At 41.0% G+C, this 21,347-nt stretch overlaps 1 protein-coding gene across 14 annotated transcripts in view; it reads left to right on the plus strand.

Moving 5' to 3' along the window:
* The first annotated feature begins 13,985 nt into the window (after window positions 1–13,985).
* CLIP1 (CAP-Gly domain containing linker protein 1) overlaps window positions 13,986–21,347 on the plus strand; it is a 96,581-nt gene continuing 89,219 nt past the window's right edge. For 2 of the 14 annotated variants that reach the window (XM_019800702.2, XM_019800687.2), the window contains exon 1: window positions 13,994–14,200. The gene's annotated coding sequence lies outside the window, so the exon portion shown is untranslated. Of the gene's footprint in view, window positions 14,201–21,347 lie in introns of all 14 variants that reach the window. The other 12 variants (XM_011226250.3, XM_019800697.2, XM_019800694.2 and 9 more) reach the window with 11 other exon arrangements.

Raw genomic sequence — 21,347 nt, forward strand, 5'->3', positions numbered from 1 at the left:
TGGCTTAATATTAACATTAAAAGGAAGTTTAGTTCAGTGTTAACTAAAGTGAAGCTTTTTACCCCTTATAACTTTCCACTTTATCCCAATTATCAGCTTCTTAATTCTCTTTCTTGTACAAATGAGGTGTGAGGTCCAGTGTTTTTTTCAGATGTAAAGAGTGAACAGTGTTGTTGATCAGTCCTGACAAGCTGATAGTTCTTTACAGTATTTTTGAAGTGTTGTGATATTCCCCCCAAAGGCGGCAGGTGGGGCTGTGGGGTACCTATCTGTGGGCTGTATTAAGTCTCATTTGGTATTCATTCAACAGATATTTATTGAGCATGGCTGTGTGCCAGGTGCTGTTCTGGGTGCTGATGGTATAGCAATGAATAAAATGGAAATCTTTGTTCTCTTGGAACCCCTGTTCAAGTAGGGGAGGCATACAATAACCATATCAATAAAATTTATTGTATGTTGGACAGTGATACATGGTACAAAAAAATAAGTCAGGGAAGGGGAAAAATGCAGTTTTGGGGACAAGAGTTAGGGTAATAGAAATTTTAGATATGGTGGCAATAGGAGACCTTGATGAGAATGTGACTTGAGTAAAGATCTAGAGGAGGTGAAGGAATGTAGATCCCTGAGGAAAGGGCATAGTAGGAAGAGGCAACAGCAAGTACAAAGGTCCTGTGGTGGGAGTTTGGGAGGGGACCAATAAAGGCCATATAGATTGTAGTCCTTAAAATATGTATTTATTAAGATATTTTAAAATAGTGAAAAATACAGAATAATATTATTGATTTTGTTGAAGAAAAAGTTAAATACAAGGGAACATATGAGGCTCAGTTTTACAAACTTGCCTAAAAGGCCACACGACTAGCGAATACAGAACTAGAAATTGAACCCTACTTTATGATATTTTAAGCAGTGCGAAGAGTATGTTGGCAGTGGCACCTTAGTGGCTGGTGGAAAGGCCAGACGAGTACTTGATGTTCATACTTGCTATTGAGTGTATACTTTGCTATTTGTTTGCAGGATCTTTGCTCAACCCTGGGAGGCCTTGTAACTGACATTTGCATATATAGCTTTTTCCTGGAATTGTGCTCCTGGCAGCAAAGCCTTCCTTTAAAAAAAAAAAAAAAAAGTCTTTTTTTTTTTTTTTAAATTCTTAAAAGTTTCATGGTTCAAAAATCTCTGTTTAATATAAACCTTCATGTAAGTCTCTTCAGTCTTAATTGGAAAGCATTGTCAGGATTGCCCTGGATATGAATTTTTTAGATAACTGTTTAGGGAGGCTTTAAACTATTATGGCATCTTATATATTTTTAATATATGTAGTATGTGTTTCCCATGTAGATGGAGCTCAGAGAATCCATATGCTTTAAATCAGCGTTTCAGTTACAATGCTCTTTTAAGGGAAAACATATTGACTGATGGCACTACACAAGAATTTCAAGTAAGAGCGACCTCTCTTCAGATTTCAATCATGGGAACTGAGAAGGCTTTTTTTTTTTCTTTTTTTTTTTTTTTTTTTTTTAATGTTGGCAGATAGTAATTAACCAGCCTTGGATTTGGCTAGGACGTCTGGGCTAATATCCTGGTCCTGGCACCAAGTACCAAGGAATCTTGGCCACCATTAGTAAAGAGTTGTTGTTTTTTTTTTTTTTTTTAAATCTCCATCTGGCAGTTCCAGAAGGACAGATTCCACTAGCGCTAACTCAATGGGTGGGTCTGGTTTTTAATTGTCTATCTCAAGTGGTTCAGCAACAAAATCTTAAAATTATTATTATTTTTTTTTAAAGATTTTTTTAATTTATTTGACAGAGAGAGACAGCCAGCGAGAGAGGGAACCACAAGCAGGGGGAGCGGGAGAGGAAGAAGCAGGCTCCAGTGGAGCAGGGAGCCCGATGTGGTGCTCCATCCCAGGACCCTGGGATCACGCCCTGAGCCTAAGGCAGACGCTTAAAATTATTTTTGTAAAATCTTTTAAGAGAGGAAATAGTAGTATTACAGAATCCCTATTGGGAACACTGTCTGGTATCTCTTTTCCTGGGGAAATGTATTCCCTTCTACCTCTCTTCTCAGGGAGCCTAATGAGAGTACAGACATTTTCCTGCCCTAATGTTTTATGTAAGCATAAGGTCTAATATACTTGCAACTCGAATATTAAGTAGTTTGATGTTTGTATTCTCCTTTGCTTATCTATGTGTAAGTATAGCTTGGATTGGATCCCAGTTTGAACTCTGCCCATTGTTCACACTTAAAATTGCCGAGTCCTTGATTTACTGTATCTTCTCTGAAGTTAAAGGCCTGAAGATCCAGATGTTCAGGGTGTACAAATCACCCAAAATTTGGGTTTGATGTACAAAGGGATGGCAACTTTAATGAGATTCCCCCCGCCCCAGATTCTACAAATCTTAGTTGTGTAGTGTGTTGAAATATTTGGCATGTTTCCTCCCTTCTCTTCTCAGGCAAGATAAGAGATATTAGGGATATTTTCCTAAAAATCTTGTAACCAAATCTTTTGACCTCCTGCCTTGTCTCTTTAACTGATTTACTCCTAAGAGTGATTTCTTATTGGAGACATTATGTTCTAATACTTTAAGGCAGGAAGGATCCTATTAGACTTTTCTTTTCCGGACTGTAGAATAAATAAGCTAATTTATAGGCATGGCAATTTTTTTTTATGGCCTAAGTGAAAGAAAACTATTATCACTAAGTTTCTTTCACACATGGGTGACCAGAAAAAACTGTATACTTGAAACCATATTGCTGATTTCTGTTGTAAGGCGTATTTGGCTTACTTACATTGTTACATTGAGGATCTAGTTTCAGAGTCAAATTTAGATTTTAGAAAATGTTTTCCAGTGAAGTGCTTATTTTTTGGAGGTTCTCATGTGTTTTTTCCTTATATATCAGTTTTACAACGGCCCTATGTTTTAATATATATTAGTTTTCACTACTGGGTATTTACCCCAAAGATACAGACGTAGTGAAGAGAAGGGCCATATGCACCCCTGTTCATAGCAGCATTGTCCACAATAGCTAAATCGTGGAAGGAGCTGAGATGCCCTTCAACAGATGACTGGATTAAGAAGATGTGGTCCATATATACAATGGAATATTACTCAGCTATCAAAAAAAAAAAAAGATTTCTCAACATTTGCAGCAACATGGATGGCACTGGAGGAGATAATGCTAAGTGAAATAAGTCAAGCAGAGAAAGACAATTATCTTATGGTTTCTCTCATCTATGGAAAATAAGAACTAGGAAGATCGGTAGGAGAAGAAAGGGATAAAGAAAGGGGGGTAATCAGAAGGGGGAATGAAGCATGAGAGACTATGGACTCTGAAAAACAAACTGAGGGCTTCGGGGGGGGCGAATGGGATAGGCTGGTGATGGGCAGTAAGGAGGGCACATATTGCATGGTGCACTGGGTATTATATGCAACTAATGAATCATCGAACTTTACATCAAAAAAATAAAAATAAAAAATTTAAAAAATTTAAAAAATATATAAGTTGTCTTATAGTACACGGGTTCAATGCATAACATATAAAATAAAAACATGTACAAAAACACAGAAAAAAGCAAGTTACCCATAATCCTACTGCCCAGAGAAAATCATCCCAGTGTTTTAGAGTATGTCCTTCCAACTGAATTTATATTACTATTTTTAAGTAATTGAAAGTGTAAAATTTTCACTGGAAGTACTCTCAGCAAACCAGCATGAGGAATCAGAACTACAGTTGAGAAGTTTGAGGTCCTGGATTTGCTTCAGCCTCAGCTTGGGCAAGTTATTTAACCTCTCTCTGCTTGTTGCTCTGTAAAGTGGGGGTGACACCTGTCCTGTCCACCCTATGTGGTTGCTGTATTAATGGGAGCGATTGGGCTTTGTTGAACCGGAGAGCTCTAGATAACCTTGTTAGGTGGTAACAGTAGTGCGGAGGGAGCCTGGGCTTTCACATGCCAAATCAGCCAGGGAGCATGGAGACAAAGGAAAGGCCAGTCCTGTATCACTGGTTGCCTGTGTTTAGTGCAGGGTTAGGTTTATAGAAAAGCTTTTCAGGTGAATGTGACCGATAGAAAGTGTCCTAGAAATCTCCAGAAATGCCAGTTTATCAAACATCTGTTGTGTTCAGAAGACTTTCCTAGGTACAAACAAGGAGCTCTGTGTCTCACGAGTGGGACAGTTACAGTAAGTACGGTGGGACCTAAGGGGGGGACCCTGGAAGGTCATCACTTCATTAGGGTTGGGTATGTGTGTCCGTTGGGTATCTCCTCCCTGGAGGAGGATTCCCTGGATTCCCCAGTAGGAATCTGCACTCGTGTTTGGTATTGATGGAAATCTGGGGTTTTGAGGCAGGGACAGTTTAGGTTGGACATTCTAGGCCAGATTGAGCAAAGATAATGAGGCATAAAAGTAGCATGTTGAGATAGTAGCGGATAGTCTGCTGCTCTGTATTTTGAGGGCAACTAACAGGAAGTAAAACTAAGAAGTTTGGGTTTACATCAGGGAGAGGCTTCCCTGCCCTGATTAGGAATTCATCCTACTGGTCTCTGGTATTTTATAATCACTGAGTTTTCCACAAGTCTTTTTTGTGTTGTTTGGTCAAAAATACTGGCTAGTAGGTGGTAAACAGGAAAAACTGCTGGGTAAACGATCTTTTTGTGCAAAGTTGTGCCACTATCACCACCATCAGTTTTAGTATCTTCTCTTCATACCAAGAAGAAACCCTGTATTCCCAGCCCTACTCTGTTTCTATAGACTTGCCTATTCTAGACCTTTCACGTAAATGGAATCATACAGTAAGACTGCTATTAAATGTTTTCAAAGTTCATCCATGTTGTAGCATGTATCAATACTTTATTCTTTTTTAGGACTAAATCATATTTCTATTTCTTGGATGTACCATCTTTTTGTTGTTGTTCATGAGCTGGCAGACACTTGGGTTGTTCTGCTTTTTGCCTTTTAGGAATAACGCTATTTTGAACATTTGTGGGTATGAGTGGACTTATGTTTTCATTTATCTAGGGTGTATACCTGGGAGTGGAATTGCTGGTTCATATGGGAGCTCTGCCTTTTGAGGAACCACACAGCTGTTTTCTAAAGTGATTGTGCCATCAGCAACGAGTGAGGTTCCATTTTTTCCACATCCTTGCCAACTCATGGTTTTTGGTTTTTTTTGTTGTTGTTTTTTGTTTTTGTTTTTTAATTGCAGTCATCCTAGTGAGAGTGAAGCGAGGTATCTTATAATTTTGATTTGCATTTGCCTCATGACTAGTGATGTTAAACACCTCTTCATGTGCTTATTGGGCATTTGTATAGCTTCTTTGGAGAATATATCAATTATCTTTTATTTCGACCTTCAAATATTAAGTGTAAAAACAAACGTGCAGAACGTTAGTATGTTAATGTTTAGCATAAAAGTATATAAAAGACTACTGACTATCTTTTTTTCCAGTTGTTTTTATTGTGGTAAAATACATATAACATACAATTTACCATTGTGACCATTTTTAAATTCACAGTTCAGTGACGCTAAGTACCTTCCTGTTGTGCAGCCACTACCACTGTCCTTCTCCAGGACTCTCTTCATCTTGCAGAAGTGAAACTATCCATTAAATACCAATTCTCCATTCCCCCTCTCCGGCCCCTGGCAACCACCATTCTACCTTCTGTCTCTATGACTTTGATTACCTCATGTAAGTGGAATCACACAATATTTGTCTTTTTGTGAGTGACTTATTTCACTTAGCATAATGTCCTCAGGGTTCCTCCATGTTGTAGCATGTGTCAGAATTTCTGTCCTTTCTAAGGCTGAATCCTATTCCATTATATGTATAGACCATATTTTCCTGTCCACCCATCTGGTCAGTGGGTACTTGGATTGCTTCTGTGTTTCAGCTGTTATGAGTATTGCTATGAACATGGGTGTACAAATATCACTTTGAGACCCTGATTTCAGTTCTTTTGGATATATACCCAGAAGTGGAATTGTTGGATCATATGGTAATTCTTTTGAGTTCTTTGAGGTACCACCATTCTCTTTTCGCAACGTCTGCGCTATCTTATATTCCCACCAGCAGTGCAAAGGGCTCCAGTTTCTCCACATCCTCACCAACACTTGTAATTTTCCAATTGTTTGGTAGTAGTCATCATAATGGGTGTGAGGTGGTATCTCCCTGTAATTCTGATTTGCATTTCTCTAAAGATTTTTTTTTTTAAGATTTTTTTTTATTTATTTATTCGACAGAGATAGAGACAGCCAGCGAGAGAGGGAACACAAGCAGGGGGAGTGGGAGAGGAAGAAGCAGGCTCATAGCGGAGAAGCCTGATGTGGGGCTCGATCCCATAACGCCAGGATCACGCCCTGAGCCGAAGGCAGACGCTTAACTGCTGTGCCACCCAGGCGCCCCTCTCTAAAGATTTTTGATATTGAACATCTTTTCATGTGCCTGTTGTCCATTTGTGTATCTTTGAAGGAATGTGTATTCGTGTCCTTTGACCAGTTTTTTTTTTTTTTTTAAGATTTTATTTATTTATTTGACAGAGATAGAGACAGCCAGCGAGAATGGGAACACAAGCAGGGGGAGTGGGAGAGGCAGAAGCAGGCTCATAGCAAAAGAGCCTGATGTGGGGCTCGATCCCAGAACGCCGGGATCACGCCCTGAGCCGAAGGCAGACAGACGCTCAACTGCTGTGCCACCCAGGCGCCCCCTTTGACCAGTTTTAAGTTGAGTTTTGTTGTTGTTGTTTTTACCAGTTATTTTTTTATTTTTTGTATCAGGCATTTATTGAGTACCTATTGTAGGGAGACACTAGCCCAGGTGTTGGAGATACAAAGTTAAGTGACACAGGCACACCTCTGCCCTTGAGGAATGCAGGGCTAGTAATGGAAGTCAGTCCTTTGCCTGGCAGCAGATCCTGGCTATGTTACTTTATGGAAGACCTCCTACCAACTGCTTAACCTTTTGGAGCTCAGTGTTCTCATCTGTAAATTGGGGATTATAGCTACTTCATGTAATTGTCATGCAGATTAAATGAATTAATGTGTGTAAAACTCAGTGAATGTTAGAATTCTTCTTTCCCTTGCATTTAGTACCTGGTGTCTTCCTGGCTGCCTGTTGGTAAGGAAGTTAGGTGTCAGCTCAGTTTTCTTTTTTCATTTAAGTCAGAATGGGGAAAAACCCACTTCTACCAGTATAGGAAATTAAAACCTTTCTTCCTGGCCATGTTTTTGAAAGTTAGTTTGAGTAGGAGTGCCTTGCCATTATTAAAGGGCACATTTTTAATGAACAGTTGTCACTGAAGAACTTGTAATTTATGAGGAGTTAAATATTCAGCATGGAAAAGCATCTCCTGCTTCTCATGTTGGAACTCGTGCCTTGCCAAATTTCAGGCCCCTTTGTAAGTTTGTCAGTTTTATTTCCCAGAGTTTAAGTAAAGGTGAGGTCTGTCTTCCTTCCTTCCTTCCTTCCTTCCTTCCTTCCTTCCTTCCNCTCTCTCTCTCTCTCTCTCTCTCTCTCTCAAAGATTATAATTTTGAGTAATTTCTACACCCAATGTGGGACTTGAGCCCATAACCTAGAGATCAACAGTCACATGCCCTACTAACTGAGCCAGCCAAGCACCCCCAAGGTGGGGTTTTTCTTTCTAAGGTCTGATAGGACCTGCTGTGTGTCTGTATGGAAGATTACCTAAGCAACAAAAAAAATAACCAACAATGAAGCTGGGTATTAAGATCCAAATGAAACTAGTTCCTCGTCTCTGTTTACAGTATCTAGGGTGGTTGTACAGAAAAGCATCTTAGGGACTCATAAGGAAAATAAGTAGAGTGGTGTCTTCTCTTGAAATATCTGGGTATCCTTCAGTACTGTGAAAATAGCAATGTGATCTCCCCCCCCCCAACTGGATCTGAAAATCTATATAGCAAAGATTAAGTTTGCTTATTTGCAGAGTAAAAACAAGAGAGATTTTATTAAGAGGGAAAAAACCCAAATAATTGTTTCGTTAGTTACCTTTGTGCCTTTCTCTTGTTCGGAACAAGCAGCTGGTATGTGTTTGCTTTTAGTATGGGCAGTGTCTGATTGTTGAAGGGGAAGAGACAGTATGCTTACTTTTATTCTTTAGTGAAGATTGGAAAGGGACACCAATTTTAACTTGCCTGGGGATTGACTCCTCTCACTGCTGTATATAACAGATCAGAGACTTTTATTCATCAGGACACTTTAGGGTCAGGAGTCTTTAATCTGGAGATTGAGGTTTTATGTCCTTGACTGTTAAGTAACTGGGACCTTAACAAGTGATTTCACTTTTTAGAGTCCATTTCCTCAGTGGTAAAATGAGGAAGTTGAACTAGATTGCTAAGGTCTCTTCTGATTCTAAAATTTTATGATGCTATATTAAGCACATTTTCTCCTTTTGACACATTAGTGTAATTGACTGCTGTCGACCTATTAAGTAAGTTCTTCTGGGAGACACTAACCAGGCCTAGTAATTTCTGTCCCTTTTAGATCTTTCTCTAAGCTTGTGGTATTAGAGTTACAGAGTCACAGGAATTTTGTAGAAATTTGTGTAAAAGAGCAAAATAGCTCAGATTATTCAGCTTTCTGTGTTCCCTTTTTAAAAAATTCTTATGCAAATGGAGGAACTTTGGGAGGTTGCATATTTTCTGTTTGTCTAAGTAGCAGGAACATAAAATAAATCTCCACTGAAACTTAGCTGTACAAAGACATTCGTAATTGCAGGCGGTTGCATCATGACACAGAGTTTCATCTTCTAGAAAAATTGCCTAATGCTCCAGATCTCTTTGGCTTGGATTTCGGCCCCCTCCTTCTCCTTTTTAAAACTGCTATAGACTTTGAAATTCTGTGTACAATTTGTATTCTGAGCTATGTCATACACTGAGTCTTAAAAACATATAATCTTTAAGCACGGAATAATTTTTGAAATGGTTATGTCTGTCTATTGATACCCTGTTCTGACTTCATTCAGTAAACAGTCTTTAATCACTTTAAATTCTACTTCTGACTTTGACAGAGAGATGTGGTAAAAATTTCTGTTTACCTTCAGTATCTTCAAACCAGCACTTAAGGTTTGTAGACTGATTTTTATAAATTGCTTTGTAAGGCCTCTACCAGTTAGAAATTGGAAGTATAACAGTTCAGATGTGGCACCATTTGAATTAAGGAGTCAATTAATCTTCTGACCCTTCCTGGCTTGTGTCCTTAGTGTCTAAATGTGGTTTTCACATTGATTTTTTTTTAAGATTATTTATTTATTTATTAGAGAGAGCAAGCATGAACAGGGAGAGAGGCAGAGGGAGAGCAGACTCCCCGCAGAGCAGGGCCATATGAGGGGCTAGATTCCAGGAATGACCTGAGCTGAAGGTAGACACTTAAGTGACGGAGCCACCCAGGTGCCCCTCACATTGATTCTTTTAAACAAACAGTGACTACACTGTTTACTTATCTTTTATCTTTTGTATTCTATCCTTGCTGGAGATGTTCACTTTGTTTTTAATTTTTGTGTTAACTTTAAAGTGGTTTGACTCTGGCTTGTTTAAAAAGCCATATCATGTTTTGTGTATTCTGTTTGTTCTAAGTCTTAGGCTTCTGCTACTATATATTAAACTTTTTTTTTTAAGATTTTATTTATTTGAGAGAGAGGGAGAGAGCGCAAAAGCAAGGGGAGGGTGAAGGGGAGGAGCAGAGGGAGAGAAGCGGACTCCCTGCTAAGCAGGGAGCTCCATGTGGACCTTGATCCCAGGACCCCAGGATCATGACCTGAGCCATAGGCAGATGCTTAACCGACTGAGCCACCCAGGCGCCCCTATATTAAACATTTTTTATACTGTACCTGAATATTTCATGATATTCTGATTCTGTTAAGAACACCACTATTTTCAGATGCTCTGGCCTCCTGAACAAATTTGAGACATTGCTCCACCCTTTTAGGCATATGCCTTGGAAAGACAGAGTCAGCCCTCAGGAAGATGGATTCTCCTTCTCCTCTTTCCACTTTGGAAAAGTGTTCTCTTCTCGTGTATATTTACTTCTGACAGGGCTGCATAGCCTTTTCCCCTGGCTCATCTTCTCATTATTCCTGAGTCTTTTAATCCTCTGCTGGAGATGGTGAGATAACAAAACAGAGGGGCAGTTTGGAATTTCCCTGTCGTCACAGGCACCAGCCTTCGTAGACCTACCGCTCAGGTTAAAGATTTTATCCTGATATACTTTACGGCAGTCACTTAGTTGTTGCTGAAACCAGATGGCTGCAGACCGCTGCTGGCTCTTCTCTCCAGTTTACCTCGCTTGTGGCACTGAATGGAAGCAGTGGGTGTGTGGCTGTGCCTTGAACTGTGTTTAGTGACCTCTCACATGTTTTCCCTCTGCTCCAGGGGCTAGCTTCTGGGAGGCCGGAACAAACGATGGCCTTAGGCGGCTTCCTGTCACTCGTCAGTTAATACCGACTGACCCTCCTGTGCTTGCCAGATACTCCACTATGGAGGAGATGCTCTCCATCCCCCAACCAGTGTTCTGTGTCTTCATTCAGAAGACAAACAAGTTTCTCAAAAGTTAAAATGTGGGACAATGCCTTTTCTTCCCTGGGTCTTAGATTTTAAATTATAGCCACTAGACTGTTTCAAAATCAAAGACAATTTACCAAAGTTTAGGGGACAAAAATGTCAGATTAGTAAGAAGCGAATAACTGACTGCAATTAATCCTTAGCATCTCTGACCGTCCGGCAGTTTTTCCCTTCAGTCCCCGAGCCTGTCTTTCCACATGTTCTTTTTTTTTTTTTTTTTTTAAAGATTTTATTTATTTATTTGACAGAGATAGAGACAGCCAGTGAGAGAGGGAACACAAGCAGGGGGAGTGGGAGAGGAAGAAGCAGGCTCATAGCGGAAGAGCCTGATGTGGGGCTCGATCCCACAACGCCGGGATCACGCCCTGAGCCAAAGGCAGATGCTTAACCGCTGTGCCACCCAGGCGCCCCTCCACATGTTCTTATCACTCCCTTCCTCGACTCTGCCTTGGTTTCTTACGGTCAGAAAGGCAGCAAAAGGTAAGCATGATGCTGCTTCAGTAGAGTAATGCTCTCACTCCCCTCTTTGTAGTTGAAATGCTGCTCCTGCTACATTGGACTTAAATCAGCCAGTCAGTAACTCTCCGTTTCCTCTCGTGTATCTTGAGACACACTTATTAAATTTTCATCTGTCACTCAATCTCTGTACTTTGCTTTGAGTTTCGTGTAGGTGTGTTTTCAAACTCTTAGTGTTGAGCTATCAGTTTTACTGGCCAGTGCCTTGTGCTACAAGCAGGTCATCTTTATACATTATCTATCCCCTGTCAAATAGATATTTTTGTATTTTAATTTTTTTACAGAGAGCGTGCGCATGCACAAACGCAGTCAAGTTGGGGGATGGGCAGAGGGAGAGGGGGAGAGACAATCTTTTTTTTTTTTTTTTTTAAGATTTTATTTATTTATTTGACAGAGAGACAGCCAGCGAGAGAGGGAACACAAGCAGGGGGAGTGGGAGAGGAAGAAGCAGGCTCTCAGTGGAGCAGGGGGCCCGATATGGGGCTCGATCCCAGGACCCTGGGATCATGCCCTGATCGAAGGCAGATGCTTAACGACTGAGCCACCCAGGTACCTCAGGGAGAGAGAATCTTAAGCAGGCTCCATCTCAAGACCCTGAGATCATGACCTGAGCTGAAATCAAGAGTTGGATGCCCAACTGACCGAGCTACCCAGGTGCCCCTCAAATAGATGTTTAAATTTTTTTTCTTTAAAGATTTTATTTATTTATTTGACACAGAGAGGGAGAGCACAAGTAGGGGGAGTGGTAGGCCATGGGTGAGAGAGAAGCAGGCTCCCCGCTGAGCAAGGAGCCTGATTGGGGGGGTGGAGGGCATGATCTCAGGACCCTGAGATCATGACCTCAGCTGAAGGCAGATGCTTAACCGACTGAGCCAACCAGATGCCCCAGTAAAGTAGATATTTTAAAGATCCTCTTACTATAAATGCTTTCCCCACTTTTTTATCTTAACGATTATTCACAGTTTTATATTCGGGATTTTACATTTTTCCTTTTCCTCACATACGTGTTTTAATGAAGTTGGAAAGACCAATGTTGTACACCCAAGGGGATTTGGGGCAACTGGCAACTTTATTACTGATGCCAAAAGGAAGGCCACTTCATTTATATTCTGCCTTAAACCTATATTCTAGACCTGTACTGTCCAGTACAGTAGCTACTTATGGTTGTTGAGCACTTGAAATGTGGTAAGTCGTAGTTGAGATGTGCTATAAATATAAAATACACAATGGATTTCAGGGGCGCCTGGGTGGCGCAGTCGTTAAGCGTCTGCCTTCGGCCCAGGGCGTGATCCCAGTGCTCTGGGATCCAGCCCCACATCAGGCTCCTCCGCTGGAAGCCTGCTTCTTCCTCTTCCACGCCCCCTGCTTGTGTTCCCTCTCTCGCTGGCTGTCTCTCTCTGTCAAATAAATAAAATCTTTAAAAAAAAATACTCAATGGATTTCAAAGACCCAGTAGGAAAAAAAGAATGTGATACAGCCTATTAATAATTTTTAAAAATATTTTATTTATTTATTTATTTGAGAGAGAGCACAAGCAGGGAGGAAGAGCAGAGGGAAAGGGAGAAGCAGTCTCTCTGCTAAGCAGGGAGCCGATTCAGGACTCAATCCCAGGACCCTGGGATCATGACCCCAGCCAAAGGCAGATGCCCAACTGACTGAGCCCCCAAGTGCCCCAGCCTATTAATAGTTTTGATATTGATTACATTTTGAAGTAATATTTTGGATATATTTGGTTAAATAAAATATTATTTCTGCTGTTTTTAGTTTTCTAAACATGGTTACTAGAAAATTCAAAATTATGGATTTGTCTCACATTATATTTTTATCAGACAGTGCTGTTCTAGAAAGTATGCTGGTGTCAACAAAGATAATGATCTAACTTGAGATTTATAGCTCTTACATACCACTCACTAGAGGTAGTAATTGAACAATTTGCCCATAGCGTCGTTGGCCTACTTTTAAACAGAAACCCCTGGGGTTGGGAAACTCTGTATTGCTGTCATCTTTGTCAAAGTCTTAGAAATAGTAAGATAGAGTAACTTGGTGCTTTAGTTTGAAAATTGCAGTATTGCATCATTTTATGGGTTCTTGTTGAGTCGATATTGAGTCAGTTCAGAACTTTTTTGAACTCTTACTGTGTACCAAATATTTTTTTAGGTCCTTTGGATGCAAGACTAATCTCACCCCGACCATGAGGGACTTAGTCATCGCGTGCTATATGCAAACAAGACAGGAGTGTGATTCATCGTTCAGTAATAGAAGACCGTGCTGTGGCTAGTGGAGTGCAGAGAAGGAAGAGCTAGGGCAGGGACAGTCGTCAGGAAGGATGGGTCTGCCAGCATTCTTTTAGAGAATGTCTTGGAAGCCCTTCCTCGGGAACGTGCAGTGTGGAGCAGTAAGGGCTTTGCCGTATAAACAGTCCATCTTCGGGAGGTGAGGTGTGACTCTGCATTTCCATCCCAAGAGTGTAAGCTCCTGCTCAGCCAGGAAAGGAGATGTGTTAAATTGGCCCCGGGCAGGCCCATCAGCTTATTGGTTGGGTTTTGGTGGTCTCGGGTGAAGTTGGAATACTTGACCTTCCTTGTTTTACTCAAAAATTGAAGAAAATATGTAAATGCTTTTCAGTTTTGTCTTTTCGAGTCTTTTCTGTGCATAGATATGAATGTGAATGAAACCAAAAGGGGGAAAAATCGAATAACTTGCCTTCTTTAGTGGAAACGTGAATCAGTTTGGAAAGCTACCAGAGTCTTGTGCAAGTGTTTTCAGTGGCTGAAGGAGACGGGCTCAGGTTACACTGCATCTCCTGTGTTGGGGGTGGGGGACAGCAAGTGACACAGCATACAGCAGACACTTACATAACCATGACTCCAGGGGACAGGATGAAGCTGTGAATGAACCTCCCAAACAACGGAATATGATATTAGGACACAGCCTTTGAATTTTTCTCTCAAGCTTGACTTGAAAATGAGCTTCAGAAACCTCTCTCTCAAATTAGACTTAACATTACCCTTGGAACTTCTTTACCTTCCCTTCTGTTATTAAGTTCGTGAACTTTGATCATTTTAGAATTAGAAGGGAGCTCCAAAGTCTCAGAGTGCGGCTGTCTGTAGGTAAGTCGTGTAACCTGTCTGGTGCCACATTTTCTCACCGTCCCCGCAGGGCACAGTTGAGACCTGGGTCTCCAGATGCCCCTCTACCGTAGCATGGAGCCGGCTTCCAGGGGCTCAGTGCCAAAAGCCCTCTCCTGGCAGATGCACTGCATTGTAGAATCTCAGATTCTTCAACTCTCCTTTGCCTCCCAACAGAATTTCCAGAATTAGTAAATAATGGAAGGTTTTTGTTTTGCTTATGGGGCAAAGTGGACCATGAGGGGACCAGGTGAAGTGTGGGGATGTGATTTGCCTGGGAAGATACAGTGTTCTGCTGGAGGGTGCCAGGAGATGGAGAGCTTGCTAATAGCTGATCTTATCAGATGAGTTTTCTCCCTTCACACATGGCAGAGTATTCTTACTTTGGCAAAGTTAGAGCCGCAGTGGCTTTTCTTTCACTTTGGATCCTTGCCCTTTCGCTTAGGGAGTTTGGATTTGAAATCCAAAACAGTCAAACCACAAAAGGATGGAGTTGGAAATGGATCCGACTTAGTAACCCCTAGTTATAACTGAGGATACCAAGGTCTGGGAAGGAGTTAAATGCTATTTCAAGGTCATCCAGCTGGGACAGAATCCAGGTGTTCATTTCCTAGTCTAGCTGCCTTTTCATACTTTTTTTTAAGCCATAACTTTTTAAATGACAGTAAATAAAAACAGCAAAACAAAAATGAGTGAACAAAACCTTAAAAAAGAATCAGAGAGGAGTTATGAAGACATTATTCCTTTTGTTTGAACAAGATTTATACCATGCTTCTTTTTGGGAACTGCTTGTTTTGAAGAATCTCTTGTTTCTGTAAAATTGCTTAAGCTTTTTTTAGGTTATGAGGGAGATGGAGAGGTTTGGATTTTACTAAAATACTTCCTATAATAAAAACTTTACATTATGGAAAATTTCAAATGTGCACAGAAGTGGAGCGATTAGTGCCATCACCTAACTGAGCAGTTGTCGACTCATCAGTCTCAGCTCACATAAGTTTTAGTGTGCTGTAATTAGACTTTATGCTTTTTACACCTGTTTTGCCCTTGCCAGTATAATTCTTTTTGCTTTTTCTTTTTAAAGATTGATCAGTCGATTGATTGATTGATTGATGAGAGAGCATGTTTTTGTAGGAGGGAGAGGGAGAGAGGGAAACCCAAGCTAATTCTGTGCCGAGCAGGGAGGCCCACAGTGGGCTTGTTTCACCACCTTGAGATCACGACCTGAGCGGAAACCAAGAGTTGGACACTCAACTGACTGTACCACCTAGGAAACTATAGTACTTTTAAGAAAATATAGTACTTTTATTTATTATTCATATAATTATGGTTTTTGTGGTATGAAGTATTTCCATTTCAGGTGCTTATCTTAAAAATTTCTTCGTTGAATTAGTAGAGGAGACTGTAAAGTTCTAAGCAGTTTTCCTTTAAAAAAAAAAGAATTTTTTTTTTTAATCTCTACCGCCATTGTGGGGCTTGAACTCACAACACAGAGATCAAGAGTTGCATGCTATGTACTGACTGAGCCCGCCAGGCGTCCCTCCAAGAGAAGTTTTTAATCTTTGTCACCATATTGGTAAAAAGGGCTGTTCTAACAGACCCCACTGATTTTGATGACTTAAGCAGGTAGAAGTTTATTTTCAGTTATGGGAAAGTCCAGGCCAGGTTTTTACTGATGGGGGACCAGGAAGGAGTGATTCACGGAACCAGGCTTCTTCCGTGTTGTGACACCACCATCCTCAAGCCACGCTCTTGCGGTTGCCTAGTGGGTCTCCAGCCAGCCAGCCGAAGGGACCGGATGGGGGACCACACAGGGAAGATCTTGGGTCCAGGCCTGGGGGCCACCTACAGCCCGCAGGCTTCTCATACCCCATTGGCTACAACTCAGTCACGTGACCACACTGAGCCTCAAGGGGAGCTGGGAAATGTGGCCTGGGACTCTGGGAAAACCAAGAAATCGGCATACGTCGTGTGCATATCCACTTTTTATGCTACCTGTGTGTGCTGCGTTCATGTTTCTGTGTGGAAAGCAGCACAGTAGAGTTTTTTCCCTGTGGTTGAAGCCGTTTACTGTGTCTTAAAAATCATTAATTTTTTTCCTGCTCAAGAAATGTTATCTGTTCGTTGAATAAAATTTAACAAACTCAAGAAAACACACAGAAGATCTAAAAACTACCACTAATCCCATCACCTAAGATCATTATTATTAATCCTTTGTTACATTTCCTTCCAATTCAAACATTTTTAACCTAGAAATAACAATAGATTTTCACTAATTCTTATTCTGTGCTGGCTTGTGAACTCCAAAACTCCTAAGAGGGGGAAGCTACAACGGTTACCAGTAGTCTGGCAATTTTGCCCTTTCTTAGCAAAAATACTCTATCGTAGAGCTGCGGTGAGGCTTTATGCTTTTGGCATTTTCAAAATTAACTTCTAGGTTACACATCTTAATCCTCACCCCTCTTAGTAAGTAGAGTAAATATTGGGGCTGGCTCAGTTAGATTGTCAAAGCAGAGGTAACATTTTAGGTTTATGATTTGCTTCCTCCTCCGTTTTCAGAATTCTTAAATACCGTTTAATTTTTCAGGAGAGAACACTAAGAAAAGGTGTTTGAAACTGAGCCAGAATTCAAACTTGCCAACTTGAAATACATAAAAATATGTTTCTGGTGATGAGGTGAGGACTTAGGTGGTCATGCTTTTCTCCGCTTACCTGCATTGCTTATTCTGGTCAGCAGTGGAGAAAGATGCTGCTCGTCTTAGATGGGAGAACCCTTTGGGAGAAGGTGCATTTCTTGAGTCATCAGCTCCAGACTCAGGGATATTGAACAAAACCTGGGTTTTGTTGTTATTGTTGTTTATTTGTTTGTTTTTAAGTAAGCTCCACGCCCGGTGTGGAGCCCAAGGCGGGGCTTGAACTCATGACCCTGAGGTCAAGACCTGAGCTCAGATCAAGAGTTGGATGCTTAACTGACTGAGCCACCCGGGCACCCCTGGTTTTTCTTTAAAGTAGTGAGGTTGTGTCCCAGAGGCAGACCCACATCAGAATTCTTCTTTGTGATGTCATCATCATGACCTCATAGGCAGGGTTGCTCGAATTGTTTGTGCAACTTTTGACTGAGGCCTGGCCCGATTCTACAGACACCATGAGGTACCACTTTGTGTCATATTGGTAGATTGTGTTGACTTTCCTGCAACTTCTTGTAGATTAAATCTTGTAGGTTAAAAAAATACAGACATTAATGGTAGGCTCTCTATATTTTACTGAAGATTGTATAGTGGGAAGAAAATCACTGTTTTAAAATATCCACTGGCAGGAAATTTAAAAACAGAAAACTAAATAGTAGAGCAGCATTTTACTGTATGAATGGGTATGTGGTTGATCATTGGGCCCTGTTTGCTATGTAATTGGTTATCAATTTTCCTGTTTTCCTGCAAATCTAACATTTTTGTTCTTTGAAAATACATCTTCAGCATCAGGGCAAGTAACAATTTGAAATGATCAGACATGGTTATTGGAATTAGTATAAGTTATTTATGACCCAGAGGCCTAAATGCAGATGCATCACTGTTGAGAAGTTACCGTTTGTTTTTGAATATATTGCTTTGCTCTTTGTACCTGTTGTAGCTGGAGCTGGAAGAAGTAGTGTTGGTTCACACAAAGGTCCAGAAATCTAGTCTCTGATGTTTAGGACAGATAATGTCCTCAAGCATTGCCCTCCTTTATGTTTTTTTATTTTCATTTTCACAGTTTCTGTTTGCCCATTTATATGAGAGAGAGAGAGAGAGAAGAGGGAAGGGAGAAGCAGACACTGTGCGGAGCGCAGAGCCTGACACTGGGCTCCACCCCACAACACTGACACCACAGCCCAATATCAAGAGTCGGAGGCCCAATAGGACTGAGCCCCCCAGGTGCCCCTATTTTTATTTTTTTAAAGATTTATTTATGAGAGAGAGACAGCATGGTTGGGGGGGGGAAGAGGTAGGAGGAGAGGGTCCCAAGCAGACTCTGTGCTTAGCACAGAGCCCAACAAGGGGCTTGACCCCACCACCCAGAGATCACGATCCAGGCTGAAACCAACACTCAACCACTGTGCCACCCAGGTGCCCCAAGGATTGTCTTCCTTAAAAAAAAAAACTTCAAAAACCCTGTGTCCTTAGGGGCACCTGGGTGGCTCAGTTGGTTGGGTGACTGCCTTCAGCTCAGGTCATGATCCCGGGGTCCTGGAATCGAGCTCCGAGTCGGGCTCCCTGCTCTGCGAGGGGGGGCCTGCTTCTCCCTCTCCCCCTGCCTGCCACTCCCCCTGCTTGTGCGCTCACTCACTCTCTGTCAAATAAATAAAGTCTTTTTTTTTTTTTTTAAAGATCTTTCATTAAAAAAAATTTTTTTTTGAGAAGGAGGAGTGCCTGGGTGGCTCATTCGGTTAAGCATCTGATTCTTGATTTTGGCTCAGGGCTCAGGTCCATGATCTCCGGGTGGTGGGATTGAGCCCCATGTCGCATTTAGTGTGGAGTCTGCTTCTCTCTCTCTTCCTCTCCCTCTACTCGCCCCCATCTCTGTCTTTCTCAAATAAATAAGTAAATCTTTAAAAAAACCCACAAAAACCCTGTGTCCTTATATACTGGGTGCAAGCACTTGATAAATTACCCCTCCCGTCTTTTATTTAAGTAGATATTGGTCTCTTCTAAATTTGATTCTGTGTGTTTAAGTTGAGAGATTATTAGGTGGCCAAAAATTTTTCTTTTTTGTTTTGTCGCTGCTTTTCCCTCACAAAGCATGTCGGTATTAGAGAGATTCGACATCCCATTTTTTGAAGTAGACTTCTCTTTTTAAAATGTCGTGCCATGTGTTTCCCTCTGTAACAGCACATGTCCCTATTTTCTCAAACATGTAAGACCTAGACTCTTAAAACATTCACTTTCTTTGAGACTACAAGCCCTTCATGGGTCCACTAGGTGTGTTCCCTTTCAAATGTGTCTCTCTAACTGGGATGTGTTTAAGACAGCTTCTTAGAAACGAGCCATCCTGCACACATAAGTTGTAGAAATTTGAAGCTGCAAATTTGAAGTGAATTTTAGCTATGGGGACAACATTTAACTGCTTTAGATCAGTTTTCGCGGTTACAAACATTTCTGTGTTTTTGGCATATATTCTTATGTAGGGAGAATAGAAGAATCTTTGGTTTTTGAATTCCTGTTGCCGTTGCAAGATCTCTTTTGTGGAAGGGTTATCCAGATGGGGTCTGAACAGTAGCAGATCGTAGCCGAGGGGAGTCATCCCGGAGGCATCTTAAAATGACAGTTGGGTCGGTTCCTGGGGCAGCCGAAGCAGTGCTTGCTCACTGTGCTTTGCATCGTGGTAGGTGGGTCTGGCTTCATTTCCAGCCTTGGGGTTCATTACTAGGGTCATGTTTTTATTTTTATTTTTCCTTCCTCCCAGGTCTTGGTAACTAATCCATTGGTTTTTTTTCCTAAAAGCAAATTTTTTCTTTATCTGGGTGTTTTCAGTATTCTTTATGAAGCATAGATTGCTTATTAAAAGGAGTAACTGCAGTAAACTTATGTTCTCTGTTTTGAAAAGGGTGTAGTCTTGAACTGTATCCCCAACCCCTGAAAATCTGTTTGTTTAGAACAGAAGGCTGATACTGATGTAATTTCCTGTTAAAATACCGTGTAGTGAGAGAAGTCCTATCTGAAAGGAAAGTGGGGTGCTTACTATGTACTGGCATTAGCCTAATCACTTGAAACCTCCCCAGGTGCTGGTCTTGGCCAGTATCTAACACACTCAACACTTGTGCACCAGATCTTGACTTCCCAGGGGGTAGGACACATTTTTTTGTTGGGTGGAGGACAATAGTTGTACTTTCTGGAATCCCAACTTGGAGTAAAGCTGACATTTTCAAGAAACGTAAAGCACACTTCTTTTTGGGAAATACTAAGGAAGATAGGCCTTGTAAGGTTATTTGCTTCCCTGAAATAAATACCTTGCCCTTTTAAAATTTATTTAGGTCAGATCTCAGAGTTGAATCACAAACTAGGATATTAATCTACTTCAAAATTTTTGCTTATTTGAGGCCTGACTTTTTTGGTCTCAAAATAAACCGGTAAGTTACACAGGGAAAAGAAAACCAAAACCCAAACCCAAACCCCTGTTCTTCTAGTGTTGATGTTTAGCAACAAAGCTTCCTGTTAGGTGAAATAGTAAACCTTGTACGGAGAAGGAAGAGAGTTGGAAGGGATTGTGTAGCTCAGGCACTTACATATCCTGGAGTCCTTCCGTCTGGTATGGAGTTGGTGCTTGGAAGATCTCCCTCCCTGCGTTTCCCATTTGAGAATGTACACGCAAAATAGTAGCTATTTTTGACCGTTCAGAAGTGAGTTCTAGAGATAAATATTTTACAAATGGTTCCTGGCTTGGGGTGCCTGGGTGGTTCAAGTCGGTTAAGCTTCTGACTCTTGATTTCAGGTCAGGTCATGATCTCAGGGTTGTGAGATCGGGCCCCTCAGCGGGCTCTGCGCTAGGCATGGAGTCTGTTTGAAATTCCCTCTCCCCCTCTCCCCTTGTCCCCCCCCCCCAAAAAAAAAACCCAAAACAACAACAACAAATGGTTCTTGGCTTGAAAAGATATTAGAACTATGACATCAGTCAGTGGTGTAAATATAGGATTCTTGGGGTTAGTATGTAGTCTGTGTTGCAACATTATAGTTTGGAAATTGAGATTATAAAATAATGTGACTGGCTTTTAAAAATAAATGAAAAAAAAACCCCACCTGAACTTAGGTTTTGTCATGTAGGGAAGTGTTGTTAATCTGTTACAGTGATAGAGCCATTAGTAATTCTTAGAACTCTTACAATTATGTATGTGCCTTGGACACATTTTTGCTATGTTGAGTAGTTGCATATTATGTTTTAACTTTCTTTTTTTTTTTAATTCAGATTTTGGAAACAGCCAGTAGTGTTTTAGAGCCATGTCCAATGAAAAGCTTTGAGAGATTGAGATGGCCACTACTACATTGGGTCACCGATAAAGTACAACTTATAAACTGTATCTGGAGTTATTTTTAAAAGAGGAGTCAAAAATAGTTTGACCAAAGCAGTATAATTCAGATAACCTTAAAATTTCCTCAGGAGA

This window comes from Ailuropoda melanoleuca, chromosome 12, assembly GCF_002007445.2.
Source record: "Ailuropoda melanoleuca isolate Jingjing chromosome 12, ASM200744v2, whole genome shotgun sequence".
NCBI lineage: Eukaryota > Metazoa > Chordata > Mammalia > Carnivora > Ursidae > Ailuropoda > Ailuropoda melanoleuca.